At 50.5% G+C, this 22,215-nt stretch overlaps 1 protein-coding gene across 1 annotated transcript in view; it reads right to left on the reverse strand.

Moving 5' to 3' along the window:
• Window positions 1–22,215, reverse strand: part of LOC141133587 (multifunctional procollagen lysine hydroxylase and glycosyltransferase LH3-like) — a 61,554-nt gene that overhangs the window by 35,436 nt on the left and 3,903 nt on the right.

Consider the following 22,215-nt stretch of genomic DNA (forward strand, 5'->3'; position numbering starts at 1 on the left):
TACCTAAAAAGCAAAACCTTTTTTTTCTTTAGATCTGGACAGAGCAGCGAGATTGGGGGACTTCTTGAAATGAGGACACTTGTTCCTTTTGCAACTAAGGGCTCGTTTACAGTCTCAGCAGCCCTTGCTTCCCCTCTGAAAAGCTATACTCCCTGAAAAAGGGCGAGGCCATACCCAAAAATGCCAAAAAAATGGCTAGTCTGAAGGGGGAGGCCCTTTCTGCCCCAAAACACCAACAAACGAATGGGGGGCCCTTCTCTTTGAAACTCCAATAATTGTTAGCCTGAAGGAGACCTTTTACCTCCCAGAATTCAACAGTTATGCCTAAAGGAAGAGGAGGCAGTTTCCCCATGAAGCTCTGACAACTGTTAGCCTGAAGGAGGAGAGCCCTTCTCTCACGAAACTCCAACAGTTGTTAGCCTGAAGAAGTGGGTCCCTTCCCCCTGACACTCCAAGAATTGATAGCCTGAAGGAGGGGGCCCTTCCACCAAAACTCCAATAATGGTTGGCCCAAAAGAAGAAGAGGCAGTTCCCCTATGAAGCTCCAGACAGTAGCCCGAATGTCCAACAACTGAATGCCTGAAGGACACCCTTCCCCTAATAAGCCAACAATTTTTAGCCCTAAAGAAGGACCTCACCCCATAAAACTCCAACATTTGTTTGGCAGGGGGGAGGCCCTTCTCCCACAGAACTTCAACATTAGTTAGCCCTGAGAAAAGGGGAGGCCTCCCCCCTAAAACTCCAATTGTTGGCCCTGAAGAAGTGTGGGATCCTTCCCCCCCAAAACTCAAACAATTGTTAACCCTAAGTAAAGAGGCTGCTCTTACCCCATGAAAATCCAACAACTGTTAGCCTGAATGAGGCCCTACCCTGTAAATTCGTTAGTAACTTATTAACTTGGTAATGTTGAGAGGGGGGGTGCTTTCGCTCATTAAATTCCAACAATTGCAAGCCTTGAAGAAGGAGGTGGCCCTTCCCCCAAAACACCAACGATTGTTAGCCCTAAAGAAGGTGGAGGTCCCTGCACTGAAAAAACTTAAAATTACTAGCCCTAAGGAAGGGGGGGTCCTTGCCACAAACCCCAACAATTGTTAGCCCTGAAGGGGGGGGGGTCTTTCCCCAAAAGTGCTAACATCTGTTATTGCTGAAAAAGTGGGAGGACCTTTTATTTGAATCTCCAACAATTGTTAGCCCTGAAGAAGGGGGCTTTCCCCAAAAATTCGTTGGCTGTATTTTATTCAATAAACATTCCGAATAAAATTCCAGCTTAACGGTTTGGCAAACTAAAGGTCATTCTGCTGGGGTTTACATCTACGAGAACATCTTGTTAGCTGGAAGAATGGGGTTTCCGTCACCCTGAAACTTCAAAAGTTGTTAGCCTAAAGAAGAGGGGCCCGTACCCCCAAAATTACAATTGCTAGTCTGTAGAATTGTTAGCCAAAAGAAAGAGGTTCTTTCTCCAAAATTCCAACAATTGTTAGCTTGAAGAAGATCCATCCCCCAAAACTCCAACAACTGTTAGCCCTAAAGAAGGTGAGGGGAATTCCCCCATGAAGCTCCCACAGTTGTTAGCCTGAAAAAGGGGCAAGGGCCCTTCCCCCCATATCCCCAACAAATCTAAGCCCTGAAGAAGGAGGCCCTTCCTCCAAAAACTCCAACAATTTGTTTCCCTAAAGGAGGAGGAGGCCCTGCTCCCAAAACTTCAACAATTGTTAGCACTAAATAAAGGTGGAGGCCCCTGCCCCAAAAAAGCAACATGTATCAGCCCTAAAGAAGGGGGAGGCTCTCCCTCTAATCAAACAATTGTTAGCCCTGAAAGGAGGGGTGTCCTTCCTGAAAAAAAAGCCAACAACTTATTGCTGAAGAAGGGGGAGGCCCTTTGCACCAAAAATTACAAAAATAGTTAGCCCAAAGAAGGGGAAGGCCCTCCTCTCACAAAACTCTAATGACAGTTAGCCACGAAGAAGGGGGACCCTTTCCCTTAAATTCTAACAATTGTCAGCCTGAAAAAGGAAGTGCCCCCATCCCCCATTCCAAAAATTGTTAGCTCTAAGGGCGGAGGAGGTCCTTCCTCCACAAAACTTCAACAATTGTTAGCCTACAGAAGAGAGGGCCCTTCCCTCTAAATCTCAGACAATTGTGAGCCTGAAATTGGAGAAGGCCTTCTCCTCCAAAATACACCAACAAATCTTGGAGAAGGAGCTCCCACCTCCTGAAACTCGAACAATAGTTGGCCCTGAAAAAGAAAAAGGCCCTTTCCCCCAAATTTCCAGCAATTGTTAGCTTGCAGAGAGGGGGTGGGGGCTTTCTCCCAAAAGGCCAACTACTAGCTCTAAAGAAGAGGGAGGTCCTCCCCCCAACCCCAGCAATTGTCAGCCCTAAAGAAGGGGAGAGGGTCTTTCTTCTAAAAAAGGACAACAAATTGCCATTGCTGAAGAAGGGGGAGGCTCTTTCTGCCGAATCTCCAACAATTGTTAGCCTAAAGAAGAGTGGGCATTTCCCCTTGAAATCTCAATTGCTAACACTTAAGAAGGTGGTTTCCCCAGCCCCCCCCCCCCCCCCTCCAATAAGCCAACGATAACTAGCCCTAAAGAAAAGGAAGGTCCACCCCAAACCCCAACAATTGTCAGCCCTGAAGAAGGGAGGGGGTCCTTCCTCTAAAAGGTCAACAATTGTTAGCCTGTAAAAGGGGGAGGCTTCCACCCACCTGAAACTCCAACAATTGTTAGCCTGAAGAAGGAGGTGGCCATTCCCTTCAAAACTCAAATAATTGTTAGACTGGTGAAGGGGGAGGCACTTCCCTCAACCTGCAAGAATGGTTAGTCCTGAAGTAAAAGGAGGCCCTTCCCCAGGAAACTCCAACAATCCCTGAAGATGGGGGAGGCTATCCCTCCATGAAATACATAAAAAATATATATACGTGCAGCGCTAACCAAGAAAAAGTGAAAAAAATATGTCTAATATAAAGGAAATAAATCAGTGATTAGAAATCAACTATAAATAATGTTACTCAACACAATACAAGCCTGTGAGGTGTAAAAAAAAAAAAAAACGTCCAAAAGAAATACACTAAGTGTAGGAATATCCAGAGGCAAATATTTAAGCTCTGCAAACTAGAGCCAAAAGACCAAAGTCAATAAGTGTGCATAGAAGGAGTCTTCTTAGACAGGGGAGGTGCTTGGACACAAGATGTTGACTGAAGACTGGATTACACAGCAATCAGAGGCAAAACGTCATAAACATCTGGAGTTAAATACTCTTACCAGATCCAGTGGGACATATCTGCCATACGGCAGTACGTCTATCAGAGCTTGTGGAGATGGCCTCCCATGAACTCTCCCCAGAGGTTCTCCCTACGGTCACGATCTCCAATAGATGAAGTTAACCTTGGGTCGCAGTCACCGATAGCCAGGACAATCGCCGGTGGCAGTTGTCAGCTCACTCACACACTCTCCGATTTCAGGCAGGTTCAAGAGGTCAAAAACAACCCATCATGGAGGAAAAAGAGAGAAAGGGGCTCCACATGGCGTAGGTCAAAAAATTTAAAGGGATTTATTGAATAAAAACCTTACAAATTAAAAAGTGATCACTGGATAAAAGTTAATGACAATGTGGAAAGCTAAAACGCCCTACGCGTTTCGACTAAAAAGCCTTCAACTGGGGCTTCAACTTGGCCAACTTTTCTCTCCATGATTACATCCATGATGGGTTGTTTTTGACCTCTTGTACCTGCCTGGAATCGGAGAGTGTGTGAGTGAGCTGACAACCCCCACCGGCGATTGTCCTGGCTATCGGTGACTGCGACCCAAGGTTAACTTCATCTATTGGAGATCGTGACCGTAGGGAGAACCTCTGGGGAGAGTTCATGGGAGGCCATCTCCACAAGCTCTGATAGACGTACTGCCGTATGGCAGATATGTCCCACTGGATCTGGTAAGAGTATTTAACTCCAGATGTTTATGACGTTTTGCCTCTGATTGCTGTGTAATCCAGTCTTCAGTCAACATCTTGTGTCCAAGCACCTCCCCTGTCTAAGAAGACTCCTTCTATGCACACTTATTGACTTTGGTCTTTTGGCTCTAGTTTGCAGAGCTTAAATATTTGCCTCTGGATATTCCTACACTTAGTGTATTTCTTTTGGACATTTTTTTTTTTTTTTTTTTTTACACCTCACAGGCTTGTATTGTGTTGAGTAACATTATTTATAGTTGATTTCTAATCACTGATTTCCTTTATATTAGACATATTTTTTTCACTTTTTCTTGGTTAGCGCTGCACGTATATATGTTTTTAATGTATTTGATGCAACTTGGTTTGTTTGTGTGCTAGCTGCTATTCATCACATTGTTTACATATTTTTATTTTGGTCAGCGCAGCTTCTCATTTATATCATATCCCTCCATGAAACTGCAACAACTGTTAGCCTGAAAAAAGGAGGTTCCTTCTGGAATCTCCAACAATTGTTAGTCCTAAAGAAGCTGGAGGCCCCTGCCCCCCAAAAAAACATCAACAAGCTATCCCTAAAGAAGTAGGAGGTCCTACCCCTAAACCCCAACAATTGTTAGCCATGAATGGGGAGGTCTTTCCCAGAAAAACCCAACATCTCCTAATGCTGAAGAAGGGGTAAGAACTTTTCCTCCGAATCTCCAAATGTTGGCCCTGAAGAAGAGGCCCTTCCCCCAAAACTCGATGACTGCATTTTATTCAATAAAAAAAAAAAAAACTCTCCAAATCAATTTCCAGCTTCAAACGAAATGTCATTCTGCTGGGGAGAAAAGGGGAACACTGTACTGACGAAAGAGGCCCTTCCCTCCAAAATGCCAACAATAGTTAGACCTGAAGGAGACCCCTTATCCAAAAACTCCAAATAGTTAGCCCTAAAAGAAGGAGGAGGCCCTTTCCCCCAAAACTGTAACAACTGTTTGTGTGAAGAAAGGGGGGGGGGGGAGCCTTTCCCTCACAAAACTCCAATAATTGCTAGCTCTGAAGAAGGAGGAGGCCCAAAACTCCAAGAATTGTTAGCACCAAAGGTGGTGGAGGCCCCTGCCCCAAACCCCAACAATTGTTAGCCCTGAAGGGGGAGGTCCTTCCCGAAAAAAGCCAACAACTGTTATTGCTGAAGAAGATGTGGCCCTTCCCTACCCCCCCACAAAAAATTGTTGGCTGTATTTTAAAATAATAAAACTCTCCAAATCAATTTGCATCTTAACTGTTTGGCAAACCAGATGTCATTATGCTGGGTTTACATCTAAGTTAAGGTCTTGTTTTCTTTTCTCCACTTCGTATAAACAGTTCTCTAATCCTGGAGTATCAAACGATCAGAGACATCCAGACTGGAATGGACTTTTATAATCTGGATTTTTTGCTCCTGTAAACCATCAGACAAGTGAAATGGAAACTATCAGAAATGAAAAATGATTATTTCGAAAAAGCAACACAAACAGAAGCGGGACGTGCAGAATGCAGCCTTTTGTTTGGCTGCAGAATGACGTTGATGGGAGACAGTGAGGACCCAGTGAGACAACATACGGAGGACATCAGAGGAAAGAAGAAGGTGGTGGTGGTGGGGGGGGGGGGGGGGACGTTTACAAGGAAGGAAGCTGATGAATGTAGCAGCTGGACAGGATGCCGGGAGTGACAACATTCTGGAATTCCTCCAGAAAACCTTCTGGGGAAAAGAAAAGTTTCCATGAGAGGAGAGGAGGATCAGACCGCAGACTCCTGAGAAGAAGATTTTCCTCAACCACTTCGCTCCATCCTTCTCCAACGCATATACACGGAATGACATGACTTTTCCCCAGAGCGCAGCACATTCCAATCCCCCATCGTTAAGGAATGTCGACTGCAGGCAGAGCGAGCTTCTCTTCATTAGAGAATTCAGAATTTCAGATATTCTACGAAAAAGACATAGAATGTCCCCTTTCCAAATTATTTTAACCTGCTCCTCCCTCCCCCCTCAAATTACTTAGAACCCTCAAACATTATGAATATTTTTTTTTAAGCAGACGCCCTAGAGAATAAAATGGTGGATGTTGCAACTTATGATGTCACGTGGTATTTGCGCAGAGGTTTTTCCAAACAAAATTTTGGGTAAAAAATAAAACTTTAATGAACACAAAGACAATACCCAATTTTTTGGGTTAAAATTTTAAAAGGTGACGTTACGCAGAGTAGATACCAAAACATGTCACGCTTTAAAATTGAGCATGCCTGTGAAATGGCGACAATCCACGGTAGATTAGATTTACGCAGCAGGTCTAGTCCTAGATCGTGGTGATACCTCACATGTGTGGTACGATCGCCATTTGCGTATGCGTGCAGGGCTGGCGAGTGCGTTCACCTTTGTGCATGAGCACAGGGGGGGGATGGGAATATATTATACACACACACACACACACACACACACACACACACACACACACACACACACACACACACAGGTCCATAAATATTGGGGGATCGACACAATTCTAATCTGTTTGGCTTAATACACCACCACAATGGATTTGAAATGAAACAAACAAGTTGTGCTTTAACTGCAGACTTTCAGCTTTAATTTGAGGGTATTTACATCCAAATCAGGTGAACGGTGTAGGAATTAGAATAGTTTGTATATGTGCCTCCCACTTTTTAAGGGACCAAAAGTAATGGGACAAATAGCTGCTCAGCTGTTTCATGGCCAGGTGTGTGTTATTCCTTCATTATCCCATTTACAAGGAGCAGATAAAAGGTCCAGAGTTCATTTCAAGTTTGCTATTTGCATTTGGAATCTGTTGCTGTCAACTCTCAATATAAGATCCAAAGAGCGGTCACCATCAGTGAAGCAAGCCATCATTAGGCTGAAAAAACAAAACAAACCCATCAGACAGATAGCAAAAACATTAGGTGTGGCCAAATCAACTGTTTGGAAAATCCTTAAAAAGAAAGAACGCACCGGTGAGCTCAGCAACACCAAAAGACCCGGAAGACCACGGAAAACAACTGTGGTGGATGACCGAAGAATTCTCTCCCTGGTGAAGAAAACACCCTTCACGACAGTTGGCCAGATCAAGAACACTCTCCAGGAGGTAGGTGTATGTGTGTCAAAGTCAACAATCAAGAGAAGACTTCACCAGAGTGAATACAGAGGGTTCACCATAAGATGTAAACCATTGGTGAGTCTCAAAAACAGGAAGGCCAGATTAGAGTTTGCCAAGCAACATCTAAAAAAAAGCTTTCACAGTTCTGGAACAACATCCTATGGACAGATGAGACCAAGATCAACTTGTACCAGAGTGATGGGAAGAGAAGAGTATGGAGAAGGAAAGGAACTGCTCATGAACCAAAGCATTACACCTCATCAGTGAAGCATGGTGGTGGTAGTGTCATGGCGTAGGCATGTATGGCTGCCAATGGAACTGGTTCTCTTGTATTTATTGATGATGTGACTGCTGACAAAAGTAGCAGGATGAATTCTGAAGTGTTTCAGGCAATATTATCTGCTCGTATTCAGCAAAATGCTTCAGAACTCATTGGACGGCGCTTCACAGTGCAGATGGACAATGACCCAAAAGCAACCAAAGAGTTTTAAGGGAAAGAAGTGGAATGTTATGCAATGGCCAAGTCAATCACCTGCCCTGAATCCGATTAAGCATACATTTCACTTGCTGAAGACAAAACTGAAGGGAAAATGCCCCAAGAACAAGCAGGAACTGAAGACAGTTGCAGTAGAGACCTGGCAGAGCATCCCCAGGGATGAAACCCACCGTCTGGTGATGTCTATGCGTTCCAGACTTCAGGCTGTAATTGTCTGCAAAGGATTTGCAACCAAGTATTAAAAAGTGAAAGTTTGATAGAGGATTGTTAATCTGTCCCATTACTTTTGGTCCCTTAAAAAGCAGGGGGCACATATACAAACTGTTGCAATTCCTACACCGTTCACCTGATTTGGATGTAAATACCCTTAAATTGAAGCTGAAAGTCTGCAGTTAAATCACATCTTGTTCGTTTCATCTCAAATCCATTGTGGTGGTGTATAGAGCCAAAAAGATTAGAATTATGTCGATGTCCCAGTATTTATGAACCTGACTGTAATATATATATCTAGATCTATATATTATACACACACACACACACACTCCAATTTTGTTTTTGGAGGGGATTGCTACCACAAGGAAAGAACAACATCCCCTATGATAGTATAGGCAGTGACAGGTACTCTTTACTGAGAAATCTTGGGGCTATTAGACTCCAGATCTTTCCTCTGCCCTTAAAAGCATTAGCACAATCCAAGATCAGTTTGACCCGAAGCTTTCCCAAGCCAGTAATGGCTTGTTTACATCCTGACGAAACCGGAAGTGACTAAACCCTCGTCGTTTCCGGTTTCTTAGATCACAAAGATAAAATTGGGGATGTCCCAGTCCTCGGTCATCTCTATGGATAGGATGGGTGGGACCGGACAGAGGGGAACCCCTTCCGCCGCCTGTAAAAGCGATCAAGCGGGTACTTAGCTGCTTGGATTGCTTTTACAGAAAAAAAAAAAAGGGGGGGGGTTATCACTACTTGCAGTATAAAAAAAAGGAGGAGGGAATGATGAATGATGCCTGAAGCGGCAGGCATCATTTCGGCATAACCACTTTAACCTCACGACGTACCAGTACGACGGTTAATCACTTAGTGAGCAATATGCAGCTTCGTTATTCTTGTCCATGTCCTAGATTAGGCAGGAGCCATGAATCCTTCCCCCGGGTTTCCTGTTTCAGGGTGGCTCCTTTTTATTGCAGAATCCTATGAGCTATGCAGGGAATAGAGTTGGGCCTCAGACTGTGTGCATCAATAGAAACACACAGCCCCCTAGCCTAGGATGGGAGGTACTCCCAACCCCCCCTCCTCCTCCTCCCACCTAACAGACTGGCTGGAGACTGCACTGTCCACTGTTTAACTGTTTCCTGTGAAGACAGGAAGTTTGGGAGAAGCAGCACTGAGGGAGCACAGGCCAGCAACATTGAAAGTTGTAAATTATAGGTGCTGGGGGTAAGAATTTTACCAAACAGTTTACGTAGTTTGTGCTCAATGTGTTCAGTTAACGAACACTGAGGGATTAATACTGCTCTGATAGGTAAATGCCAGCTTGGAGGCACGAATGAGAGGGTGCCTCCAAGGGTACATAGCTTCCTGGAAACTTCACAGCCCCCCCCAATACACCTCTGAACAGCCCTCATGCAAGCAGTGGGCGGGCTCTTGGGAGGAGTTATGCAACTATCAAAATCCCTTGATGGGTGGAGTGGGTGGTCCTAGGCACGGTGTATTTGCATACAGACCACCCTAGGTAACGCCCACATGTGATCCTGAGGCGCCACGATTGAAGGAACTGAAACCCAACAAAAGAAAGGAGGCGGGTCATGGACAGTCAGGCTGGGGAGGAAAAGGCTGGACCAGTGATGGTGAACTTTGGCACCCCAGATGTTTGGGAACTACATTTCCCATGATGTTCATGCACTCTGCAGTGTAGTTGAGCATCTTGGGAAATGTAGTTCCAAACCATCTGGGGTGCCGAGGTTCACCATCACTGGGCTAGACCATGCCAGACGTCCTCCAGCCAGGAAACAAGGCGGGTTCTATCTGGCTTGCTGAAGCTTCTAGGGGGGAGCTCACAATGTGGGGTGAAATCAGAGTAAGCTGTTTCAGTCCAGGGGGAGGAGCCGGTACAGCTGTGCAAGACTGAAGGGAGGGCTGCAGGGTCAGATTTAAGAAGGGTGTTACGGTCAGAATCAGAGACCAGTAGCTATAGCAGTAGAGAGGCTCCCAACCAACCAGGTGGATAAGTAGGGAAGCAGATCACCCATGACAGGAGCTCACCCGAGGTGCAGAGTCTAAGCACTAACCAGTGTTCTCCAGAGCTCCTAATGGTGAGCATTGATTTTGCTGTGTGTTAGTACCAGGTTGCGGTCCTCAGGATCGCCCCCCAACCAGGAAGTGAGCAAGCCGGGGTCCAGCAGCACATATAGCTTGTCAGGGCTTGACAAATTTGCTTTGAATCTAGGAGCCAGCTAAAAAAACTTAGGAGCCAGTTTTTTTTTTTTAACCGACAAATTTTGCGGGTAGAAGATGTAACATGTTCCCGAAGGTCGACTTTTCCTTTAACCCTTTCGCTGCCAGAGCCATTATTTTTTTTTGCGATTTTTGCACACGTTTAAAAAAATAATTTTAGGCCTGAAGATTATGTAAAACCCCCAAACATATTTTCTGAAAGCAGATACCCTAGAGCAGGGGGGTCTTCAAACTACGGCCCTCCAGCTGTTGCAGAACTACACGTCCCATTAGGCATTGTAAAACTCTGACATTCACAGACATGACTCGGCATGATGGGAATTGTAGTTCCTGAACAACTGGAGGGCCGTAGTTTGAAGAACCCTGCTAGAAAATAAAAATAGTGAGGTGTTCTAATTTTTTATGTCACACAATAATACTGCAAAGGTCTAGGAAACACATTGAACATTGAAAAGTTAAATTTAGGGGGGCACAAAAATGCAATAAATTACCCCATTTTTTTGTCAAATATAAAAAGCTGAGGTTGCATCAAATAGATACCCAACATGTTAAACCTTAAATCGGAGTTTCACCCAAAAGTTGAACTTCCACTTATTCATCTCCTCCCTCCTCCAGTGCCACATTTGGCACCTTTCGGGGGGGGGGCTGTTTTTTCTGACAGGTCCCCTTCCCTGCTTCCGTAGACGGCGCCACGGCCCCCCCTCCTCCTTCCTCTACCGCCAGGGCAATTAGAAAAGTGTGCGCGCATGCGCAGTAGGAAAGCGGCTGTGCAGCCGAAAAGGGTTCGCTACAGGTTTCTCTTACCGGCAATGGCGACGACAGCACCCGATCCGAAGATCGGCTGGGGGTGCTGGCGTTGCGGGCTCCCTTGCACAGGTAGGTGCCCGTATATTAAAAGTCAGCAGCTGCAGTATTTGTAGCGGCTGACTTTTAATTCTTCGTGGAGTGGGCGGACCTCCGCTTTAAAATTTCTGTGCGCCTGTGAAATGGCGACAAACTTCAGTACCCTATATTTTCCATAGGTGGAGCTTTAAAAGCCCCCCCACCCTATAGGTCATTAGTTTAGTGTTTGGGAGGAGGTCTGGTGCTGGAATTATTGCTCTCATTCCGGCATGCACGGTGATATGTAACATGTGTATCACAATCAACGCTTTCAGGCGTAGGCGCCCCGACACGTGCGTTTACGTTTGTACATGTGTATATGTAAAGTGTAGGGGGCCTAATTTTTTTTTTTTTTTTGGGGGGGGGGGGTGATTTTATGTGCTTGGGTGCAACTTTCATTTTTTACAATTAAAAAAAGAATGTTTTACTTAGAAAAAAAAAAATATCTATCACCTAGGGGACAAAAAAATCCCCTATGTGATGATTTTTAGGTTCTCTTTAATGAGACATGCGGGGGTCTAAAAGACCCTGGATATCTCCCCTGTGCTTACAATGTGTAATCGCATTGCATTACTTTCTTTGCTGGCCTTAATGGCTGGGGAAACTGTCAACAGGCACCCGGAAGTGACGTCATACATGTCACTTCCACGCCACTTCCGGGTCAGCAAGAAGGTGAGAGGAGAGCGCACATGTGCCCGCTCTTCCCCTTCCCTTTACCCGGCAGCTCCCGCTATGTCTCGCAGATTGGCAAGAGGAGCCTGGGATACATAGCAGGGATGAGGGGTGAGCGGAAGCATTCGAGAGGCAGCCTAGGCGCCAGGACGCTATTTCTTGTCGCTATGACGACCTGGCGCCTGGGAATGGTCAAGCCCTGCAGCCAGTAGGGATCAAGCGGACGCATAAACGAGGAACAAACCAAAAGGACGGTAACGAGGGGTAGTAAAAAAAAATAAGAATAAAAATACAGATGGCAGCAGGAGTGACAGGAGCGAGATATGGCTGGAGAGAGCACAATAATCTGACAAACAGGAAGTGCAGAGATAAAGCTCAAAAGCAGGAAGTTCATGGGAGGAGAAAAGGGTTCAAGAGAAGCAAAAAAAAAAAAAAAAAACAAAAAAGGTACAAAGCAAGGTCTTCTAAGGCATTGGTTCTCAACCTCAGTCCCCAAGTACCCCCCAACGGGCCATGTTTTCGGGTTTTCCTTTAAATCAATGACATTGTATTGATAAGAACGATTTTTATCTAACAAGCGTACATTTCGCCAGCACACCATGGATCGGCAATTTTCGTCCAAAAATGTTTTCATGAAAAAGATCACAACATCATAAAGGAAGGTGCAACGTTTCGGAGCCGCGCAGGACCCCTTCGTCAGGCATGTGATGATCGTCAGAGAGCAAATTTTATTTTATTTGGGGGGGGGGGGGGGGGCAGATACCCTGATTTTAGAGGGTTCCAGCTCCCACTTCCTCCCGGGGGAACCGTAAGCAAGTTCTCCTCTCCCCCCTCCCTCTCGGCAATCATCTGGGACACGTCACAGGTCCCAGGCGATTGCCTGGCCAGTCACAGCGCACTGCGCAGGCTCGTGTGAAGCCACAGCCGGGCGCCCACAGTGACAATGCCGGCGCCGCAGAGAGGAGGGGGGCGAGTGAGGCTTCATTCCCCCCGCATCGCTGGACCCTGGGACAGGTAAGTGTCCGATTATTAAAAGTCAGCAGCTGCAGTATTTGTAGCTGCTGACTAAGTTTTTTTTTTTTTTAAGCGAAAATCCGCTTTAAAAAAACATTTTTTTTTTTTTTTCTTTAAAGCGCTTTGACGCACGTAAACGTGGCAAAACTGAAGTTTTAAGCGCAGGTTACTATCTGTTAAGTTAAATGGTTCAGGAGAGGTTGTAATAACGTCCCCGTGTACATGAAGCCTTAAAAGGTGGAGTGTAGCTGTGAATCGGCTGTTTACACATGGAAAGGTTTACACAATGTTCTGCAACCGTCCCGGCCGGCCGCACACACAGCTGTTGTAGGAGGAAGTCACTTCTGTTGGCTGGTTTATGGCTTCCCCAGGCTAAGAGACAGAATTACACCAGAAACAGTCCTACAAATTCCAAAAGGTTTATTACCCCCCCCACTAGTGTCTCCCGTATCCTCCTCTGTCCCCCCCCACCCACATGACCGCCTGTATACCTATCTGTCACCTGCAATGACGACCTGCATGATCAGCTACCACCCTCCCCTACAAGGGACGACCCGACACACCCTCAACTTACAGGAATGACTGAAGGGAAGAGGAAGTAGAAAGAGCTGACTCTGTTCCTGAAAGGCGACACAAGTATCTATCTTCCTTTTTTTTTTTTCTTTTTTTAAACAGATAGAGCTTTCTTTTGGTGGTATTTAATCACTGAAAATGTAAAAAAAAAAAAAAAAAAAAAAAAAAAAAAAAAAAAGGTTTTTCTTAATTTGTGTTCTAAAATTTTGTAACCAAATCATTTTTCTCCTTCACGGGTGGGCACTGTTGGGGCTGCACTGATAACAAGGTGGATAAAAAAAAAAAAAAAAATGATTTTTTTTTTAAATCGATTTTTGATTTTTACCAAATTCATTTTAATAAAATGCTTTTGGAGTAAAAATATAGTTTTCTATTTAGGTTACATTAATCATTTAGCTTATTCAGCATGAAATATAGCTTAGTTAATCATGAGGCTGTATAGTCTGCACTATTTCCATTTTTTGGTAAACTCATTCAATGAATCCTTGCTCTGCAAGCTGAGATAACATGCACTGCATTGATGCATTTACACAATTTCACAGTAACCATGAGATAAAACAAAGATCAGGAATATTGCTTTATCCCATTGTTTTGCAAATCTATGTACACTACAAACTGTACGATTAAATCGGTTCAGATATCGCTGTTTTTACTAACCTGGCAGCTTATTATTCTAAATAGGAATCTATGTACACTACAAACTGTATAATTGAATCTGTTCCGATATCTCTGTTTTTACTAACCTGACAGCCTTATTATTCAATAGGAAACCTTCATTTTGTTTGCAAATATTAAAGATTCTAGCAAGAATGTGTCCTTACATTTAAAGAGCACCTGTCATTTCAGAACCATCATGGCAGCGCCTGTTAGCGGGCGTCCTCTCACCTGCTGCCGCCACGTCCCTCACCTTGGTGTGTCACTGCCGCTACATCCCTCACCTTGGTGTGTCACTGCCGCATCACCAGCCGTCCCATTAAAGTGAATGGGACTGTTGGTGAGTCAACAGCGGGGTCAGGAGGAGCCGCCGCCAACAGCGGGGTCAGGAGGAGGAGCCGCCGCCAACAGCGGGGTCAGGAGGAGGAGCCGCCGCCAACAGCGGGGTCAGGAGGAGGAGCCGCCGCCAACAGCGGGGTCAGGAGGAGGAGCCGCCGCCAACAGCGGGGTCAGGAGGAGGAGCCGCCGCCAACAGCGGGGTCAGGAGGAGCAGCCGCCGCCAACAGCGGGGTCAGGAGGAGCAGCCGCCGCCAACAGCGGGGTCAGGAGGAGCAGCCGCCGCCAACAGCGGGGTCAGGAGGAGCAGCCGCCGCCAACAGCGGGGTCAGGAGGAGGAGCCGCCGCCAACAGCGGGGTCAGGAGGAGGAGCCGCCGCCAACAGCGGGGTCAGGAGGAGGAGCCGCCGCCAACAGCGGGGTCAGGAGGAGGAGCCGCCGCCAACAGCGGGGTCAGGAGGAGCAGCCGCCGCCAACAGCGGGGTCAGGAGGAGCAGCCGCCGCCAACAGCGGGGTCAGGAGGAGCAGCCGCCGCCAACAGCGGGGTCAGGAGGAGCAGCCGCCGCCAACAGCGGGGTCAGGAGGAGGAGCCGCCGCCAACAGCGGGGTCAGGAGGAGGAGCCGCCGCCAACAGCGGGGTCAGGAGGAGCAGCCGCCGCCAACAGCGGGGTCAGGAGGAGCAGCCGCCGCCAACAGCGGGGTCAGGAGGAGCAGCCGTCGCCAACAGCGGGGTCAGGAGGAGCAGCCGCCGCCAACAGCGGGGTCAGGAGGAGCCGCCGCCAACAGCGGGGTCAGGGGGAGCCGCCGCCAACAGCGGGGTCAGGGGGAGCCGCCGCCAACAGCGGGGTCAGGGGGAGCCGCCGCCAACAGCGGGGTCAGGGGGAGCCGCCGCCAACAGCGGGGTCAGGGGGAGCCGCCGCCAACAGCGGGGTCAGGGGGAGCCGCCGCCAACAGCGGGGTCAGGGGGAGCCGCCGCCAACAGCGGGGTCAGGGGGAGCCGCCGCCAACAGCGGGGTCAGGAGGAGCCGCCGCCAACAGCGGGGTCAGGAGGAGCCGCCGCCAACAGCGGGGTCAGGAGGAGCCGCCGCCAACAGCGGGGTCAGGAGGAGCCGCCGCCAACAGCGGGTCACAGATGATTGTCGCTCTACAAAAATTATGATTAAAATCGAATGGATTTAAATCAATCCTTTTTATCAAATCCACCCTGACTCATAATCAAGACTCTGATGATTGGTGCCCTGATTATCAGTTCTCCTCTCACGCTGTTAGCATAAGGAGAGGAATGCCAATAACCAACAAATCCTGTTTACACTGATCAGCTGTGATTGGACACAGCTGATCACGTGGGTAAAGAGCCGCTGTGATTGGTTCTTTACCCCAATCTGTGATCAGCTGTGTCCTAAGAAGACAACGATCATAGATCCCTGCCAATGCGCGATTACGGGAGGACATCCATAGACGTCCTCATGAAGCGGCCACTCGCGGGCCCTCATCAGGCGGCCACTCACGGATCACAGAGCGTCCCGCCTATGCACCGCAGCGGGTGCCATCAGGTGGAGACGTCATACGATGCCCTCCCAGAACTGGCTAACCGGCTATAGCGCGGTCAGGAAGTGGTTAATTCACTTTTAATATTCAAACCAACCTCCCCCATCCATGTCTACATGCTTTATTTTGTTGAGAAATCACTTTGACCCCCCCCCCCAGCATTTCTGGCCATAGCTATCTTGAGTAAAGGGCAAATTATTCATGTAGCATTTACTTCCTGGAATCCAACAGCCCTTAGCTCTGGCATGCAGGCAGGAGGATGTGCTTATCTGAGAAAACCCCCCCTGAAGACTCCTGGGACGTAAAACATCATTTGCCTAGGCAAGAAACCAGAAACTGAAGAAATGTAAAAAAAAAATAAATAAATAATACACACACACGAGTAAATATGATCTACTTTTCTATTTACTATGACACAATCCTGGTGCCCATGTTCACACATGCCATTGGCTCCCGCTGCTGTCCATCAAAGTCAGTGAGCCAATGAGGAGAGAGATAGGGCAGGACCGAGCCTCGGCACCGTGTCCGAATGGGCACAGGCTTGGCTCAGGTGCCCCCCGTAGCAAGCTACTTGCTGTGGGGGCACTTGGCAGGAAGGAAGGGCCAGGAGTCTAAATGTGGGCAACCTATTCACAGCAAATGGGGCTGCGCGATGAACACAAGCCAAACGCTAGCCTTGCGGCTTACCACTGAAAATCCTTCAATCCTTAAAAAAAAAAAAAACACTACCTCTTTATTGGTTATCCTCAGCCATGAAAAAAAAGATTGCCTAATAAACCGTTCCATAGCAGGAAAGCATTCTCCTGTGAACGGAGCCCACTGACACAAAACAGTCTACAGGGTGTGGAAGCCATAGTGTTGCCCCAGGGCAGCTCTAATGGACAAGCTAATGCTGTTGGAACGTGCTACAAATATTCATCACCTGGAGGCCCAGGAACCGTCCACACCCTCCGTGACACAAGAACCGAACTCTGAATGCACATTAAAAAATATACATCTTCCCTGTGAAGTTACGCAACAAAATACAGAGATTGTTACAAAACGTGTAAACCGGTTCCAGAAGCTCCAACGGAAGTGAGGACCCCAAGGAGGTCTCATAGGGGGGAACAGAGGCGAGAACACCAAAGAGGTCTCATAGAGGGGAACAGAGGCGAGGAACCAAAGGAGGTCTCATAGAGGGGAACAGAGGTGAGAACACCAAAGAGGTCTCATAGAGGGGAACAGAGGAGAGGAACCCAAGGAGGTTGTCAGAGGGGAACAGAGGCGAAGACCCAGACAAGGTCTCATAGGGGAGAACAGAGGCGAAAACCCAGAGGAGGACTCATAGGGGGGGAACAGAGGCGAAGACCCAGAGGAGGACTCATAGGGGGGAACAGAGGCGAAGACCCAGAGGAGGACTCATAGGGGGGAACAGAGGCGAAGACCCAGAGGAGGACTCATGGGGAGGGGGAAACAGAGGTGAAGACCCAGAGGAGGACTCATGGGGGGGGGGGGGGGACAGAGGTGAAGACCCAGAGGAGGACTCATGGGGGGGAGGGGGAAACAGAGGTGAAGACCCAGAGGAGGACTCATGGGGGGGAGGGGGAAACAGAGGTGAAGACCCAGAGGAGGACTCATGGGGAGGGGGAAACAGAGGTGAAGACCCAGAGGAGGACTCATGGGGAGGGGGAAACAGAGGTGAAGACCCAGAGGAGGACTCATGGGGAGGGGGAAACAGAGGTGAAGACCCAGAGGAGGACTCATGGGGGGGCAGAGGTGAAGACCCAGAGGAGGACTCATGGGGGGGCAGAGGTGAAGACCCAGAGGAGGACTCATGGGGGGGCAGAGGTGAAGACCCAGAGGAGGACTCATGGGGGGGCAGAGGTGAAGACCCAGAGGAGGACTCATGGGGGGGCAGAGGTGAAGACCCAGAGGAGGACTCATGGGGGGGCAGAGGTGAAGACCCAGAGGAGGACTCATGGGGGGGCAGAGGTGAAGACCCAGAGGAGGACTCATGGGGGGGCAGAGGTGAAGACCCAGAGGAGGACTCATGGGGGGGCAGAGGTGAAGACCCAGAGGAGGACTCATGGGGGGGCAGAGGTGAAGACCCAGAGGAGGACTCATGGGGGGGCAGAGGTGAAGACCCAGAGGAGGACTCATGGGGGGGCAGAGGTGAAGACCCAGAGGAGGACTCATGGGGGGGCAGAGGTGAAGACCCAGAGGAGGACTCATGGGGGGGCAGAGGTGAAGACCCAGAGGAGGACTCATGGGGGGGCAGAGGTGAAGACCCAGAGGAGGACTCATGGGGGGCAGAGGTGAAGACCCAGAGGAGGACTCATGGGGGGGCAGAGGTGAAGACCCAGAGGAGGACTCATGGGGGGGCAGAGGTGAAGACCCAGAGGAGGACTCATGGGGGGGCAGAGGTGAAGACCCAGAGGAGGACTCATGGGGGGGCAGAGGTGAAGACCCAGAGGAGGACTCATGGGGGGGCAGAGGTGAAGACCCAGAGGAGGACTCATGGGGGGGCAGAGGTGAAGACCCAGAGGAGGACTCATGGGGGGGCAGAGGTGAAGACCCAGAGGAGGACTCATGGGGGGGCAGAGGTGAAGACCCAGAGGAGGACTCATGGGGGGGCAGAGGTGAAGACCCAGAGGAGGACTCATGGGGGGGCAGAGGTGAAGACCCAGAGGAGGACTCATGGGGGGGCAGAGGTGAAGACCCAGAGGAGGACTCATGGGGGGGCAGAGGTGAAGACCCAGAGGAGGACTCATGGGGGGGCAGAGGTGAAGACCCAGAGGAGGACTCATGGGGGGGCAGAGGTGAAGACCCAGAGGAGGACTCATGGGGGGGCAGAGGTGAAGACCCAGAGGAGGACTCATGGGGGGGCAGAGGTGAAGACCCAGAGGAGGACTCATGGGGGGGCAGAGGTGAAGACCCAGAGGAGGACTCATGGGGGGGCAGAGGTGAAGACCCAGAGGAGGACTCATGGGGGGGCAGAGGTGAAGACCCAGAGGAGGACTCATGGGGGGGCAGAGGTGAAGACCCAGAGGAGGACTCATGGGGGGGCAGAGGTGAAGACCCAGAGGAGGTCTCATGGGGGGGCAGAGGTGAAGACCCAGAGGAGGTCTCATGGGGGGGCAGAGGTGAAGACCCAGAGGAGGACTCATGGGGGGGCAGAGGTGAAGACCCAGAGGAGGACTCATGGGGGGGCAGAGGTGAAGACCCAGAGGAGGACTCATGGGGGGGCAGAGGTGAAGACCCAGAGGAGGACTCATGGGGGGGCAGAGGTGAAGACCCAGAGGAGGACTCATGGGGGGGCAGAGGTGAAGACCCAGAGGAGGACTCATGGGGGGGCAGAGGTGAAGACCCAGAGGAGGACTCATGGGGGGGCAGAGGTGAAGACCCAGAGGAGGACTCATGGGGGGGCAGAGGTGAAGACCCAGAGGAGGACTCATGGGGGGGCAGAGGTGAAGACCCAGAGGAGGACTCATGGGGGGGCAGAGGTGAAGACCCAGAGGAGGACTCATGGGGGGGCAGAGGTGAAGACCCAGAGGAGGACTCATGGGGGGGCAGAGGTGAAGACCCAGAGGAGGACTCATGGGGGGGCAGAGGTGAAGACCCAGAGGAGGACTCATGGGGGGGCAGAGGTGAAGACCCAGAGGAGGACTCATGGGGGGGCAGAGGTGAAGACCCAGAGGAGGACTCATGGGGGGGCAGAGGTGAAGACCCAGAGGAGGACTCATGGGGGGGCAGAGGTGAAGACCCAGAGGAGGACTCATGGGGGGGCAGAGGTGAAGACCCAGAGGAGGACTCATGGGGGGGCAGAGGTGAAGACCCAGAGGAGGACTCATGGGGGGGCAGAGGTGAAGACCCAGAGGAGGACTCATGGGGGGGCAGAGGTGAAGACCCAGAGGAGGACTCATGGGGGGGCAGAGGTGAAGACCCAGAGGAGGACTCATGGGGGGGCAGAGGTGAAGACCCAGAGGAGGACTCATGGGGGGGCAGAGGTGAAGACCCAGAGGAGGACTCATGGGGGGGCAGAGGTGAAGACCCAGAGGAGGACTCATGGGGGGGCAGAGGTGAAGACCCAGAGGAGGACTCATGGGGGGGCAGAGGTGAAGACCCAGAGGAGGACTCATGGGGGGGCAGAGGTGAAGACCCAGAGGAGGACTCATGGGGGGGCAGAGGTGAAGACCCAGAGGAGGACTCATGGGGGGGCAGAGGTGAAGACCCAGAGGAGGACTCATGGGGGGGCAGAGGTGAAGACCCAGAGGAGGACTCATGGGGGGGCAGAGGTGAAGACCCAGAGGAGGACTCATGGGGGGGCAGAGGTGAAGACCCAGAGGAGGACTCATGGGGGGGGCAGAGGTGAAGACCCAGAGGAGGACTCATGGGGGGACACAGAGGTGAAGACCCAGAGGAGGACTCATGGGGGGGCAGAGGTGAAGACCCAGAGGAGGACTCATGGGGGGGCAGAGGTGAAGACCCAGAGGAGGACTCATGGGGGGGGACACAGAGGTGAAGACCCAGAGGAGGACTCATGGGGGGGGGGAGATGCAGAGGTGAAGACCCAGAGGAGGACTCATGAGGGGGGGGGCAGAGGTGAAGACCCAGAGGACGACTCATGGGGGGGGGGGGAGACGCAGAGGTGAAGACCCAGAGGAGGACTCATGGGGGACACAGAGGTGAAGACCCAGAGGAGGACTCATGGGGGGGGGGGGACACAGAGGTGAAGACCCAGAGGAGGATTCATGGGGGGGGGACACAGAGGTGAAGACCCAGAGGAGGACTCATGGGGGGGGGGGGGACACAGAGGTGAAGACCCAGAGGAGGACTCATGGGGGGGGGCAGAGGTGAAGACTCAGAGGAGGACTCATGGGGGGGGGGGGACAGAGGTGAAGACCCAGAGGAGGACTCATGGGGGGGGGGACAGAGGTGAAGACCCAGAGGAGGACTCATGGGGGGGGGGACAGAGGTGAAGACCCAGAGGAGGACTCATGGGGGGGGACAGAGGTGAAGACCCAGAGGAGGACTCATGGGGGGGGGACAGAGGTGAAGACCCAAAGGAGGACTCATGGGGGGGGGGACAGAGGTGAAGACCCAGAGGAGGATTCATGGGGGGGGGACAGAGGTGAAGACCCAGAGGAGGACTCATGGGGGGGGGGACAGAGGTGAAGACCCAGAGGACGACTCATTGGGGGGGGGGGACAGAGGTGAAGACCCAGAGGAGGACTCATGGGGGGGGGGGGACAGAGGTGAACACCCAGAGGAGGACTCATGGGGGGACGACACAGAGTTGAACACCCAGAGGAGGACTCGGGGGGGGGGGGGGGGAACAGAGGTGAAAACCCAGAGGAGGACTTATGGGGGGGGAACAGAGGTGAAAACCCAGAGGAGGACTCATGGGGGAGGAAACAGAGGTGAGGACCCTGAGGAGGTCTCATGGGGGGGGGGGGGGGGGGACAGAGGCGAGGACTCAGAGGATGTCTGACAGACAGGGGGGGGGGAGAACAGAGGCAGCATGGAAAGATTAGTCACATGGAGAATTTATTAATGGCAGATCGCAGCCTCCCTGGTATGTAGACACTATCCGCCCAGACACGTCTCTGTCTGAGCTCCACAACCTCAGATGCTTCTGGAAAATGATGGAGAATTCCAAAGGCGTATACATGCTAATTACAAGAGCTTGCAATCTAACTGAGCTAAAAACACCACTACAAAGGGGACCCTAACAGAGCAACCCCAGCTATAGAGGAGGCACTGACAGAGAAACTCCAACTACAGACCCCCCCCCCCCCTCCAATTCACCAATAAGGGCACTCTCACTGGACTTGTAAAAGCCGAGTGGCTGACATGTTCACTTTAAAGCTTGCTGGGGCAGATAAAGAGAAAACGCTGCTCATGGCTCCCTCCAGTGCTAGGCATTTGTTCATGTGATCTCTGGATGAGAGTTCAGACTGGCTGCCTATATAATTTGACTAAGTATCGGACCTCTAGTCTAATGACTAGGGATGAGCTCAGGTGGGTTCTGCTCCTAGTAGGAACCCTGCTGAGATATCCCGCTAGAAATCCATCACTGCCTTCTGCCAATCGAAAGCAGTCGCAGCACGATTCCCCAACCCACATAGGCACATATACATGTGTCCTCTCCTGACCCTGTCCATCCTCAGTGCAGCAGTGTGATGGGTAGACCATTACCCCACCACGATGGCCGGCACCTCTGGTCACCTTTTGGATCTCGGAGCAGAGCAACAGTGTGGCATGTAGACCATGACCATGCTGTGCCGGTTGCCCGCTCCTGACCCTGTCCACCGCCTTTCAGACCGCAGAGCAAAGTGATAGGGGTTACCCATGACCCCACTATGCCAGCTACCCGCTCATGACCCAGTACGTCGCTTTTCAGATCACACAGCAGAGCAGAAAATGTCATGGGTAGACCATGACCTTGCCGTGCCTGTTGCCTGCATCTGACCCCATTTACCACCTTGCTGCTCTGAGCTCTGAAAAGTGGTGGATGGGGTCAGGAGTC

The sequence above is a fragment of the Aquarana catesbeiana genome, linkage group LG03 (assembly GCF_042186555.1).
Source record: "Aquarana catesbeiana isolate 2022-GZ linkage group LG03, ASM4218655v1, whole genome shotgun sequence".
In the NCBI taxonomy this organism is placed as follows: domain Eukaryota; kingdom Metazoa; phylum Chordata; class Amphibia; order Anura; family Ranidae; genus Aquarana; species Aquarana catesbeiana.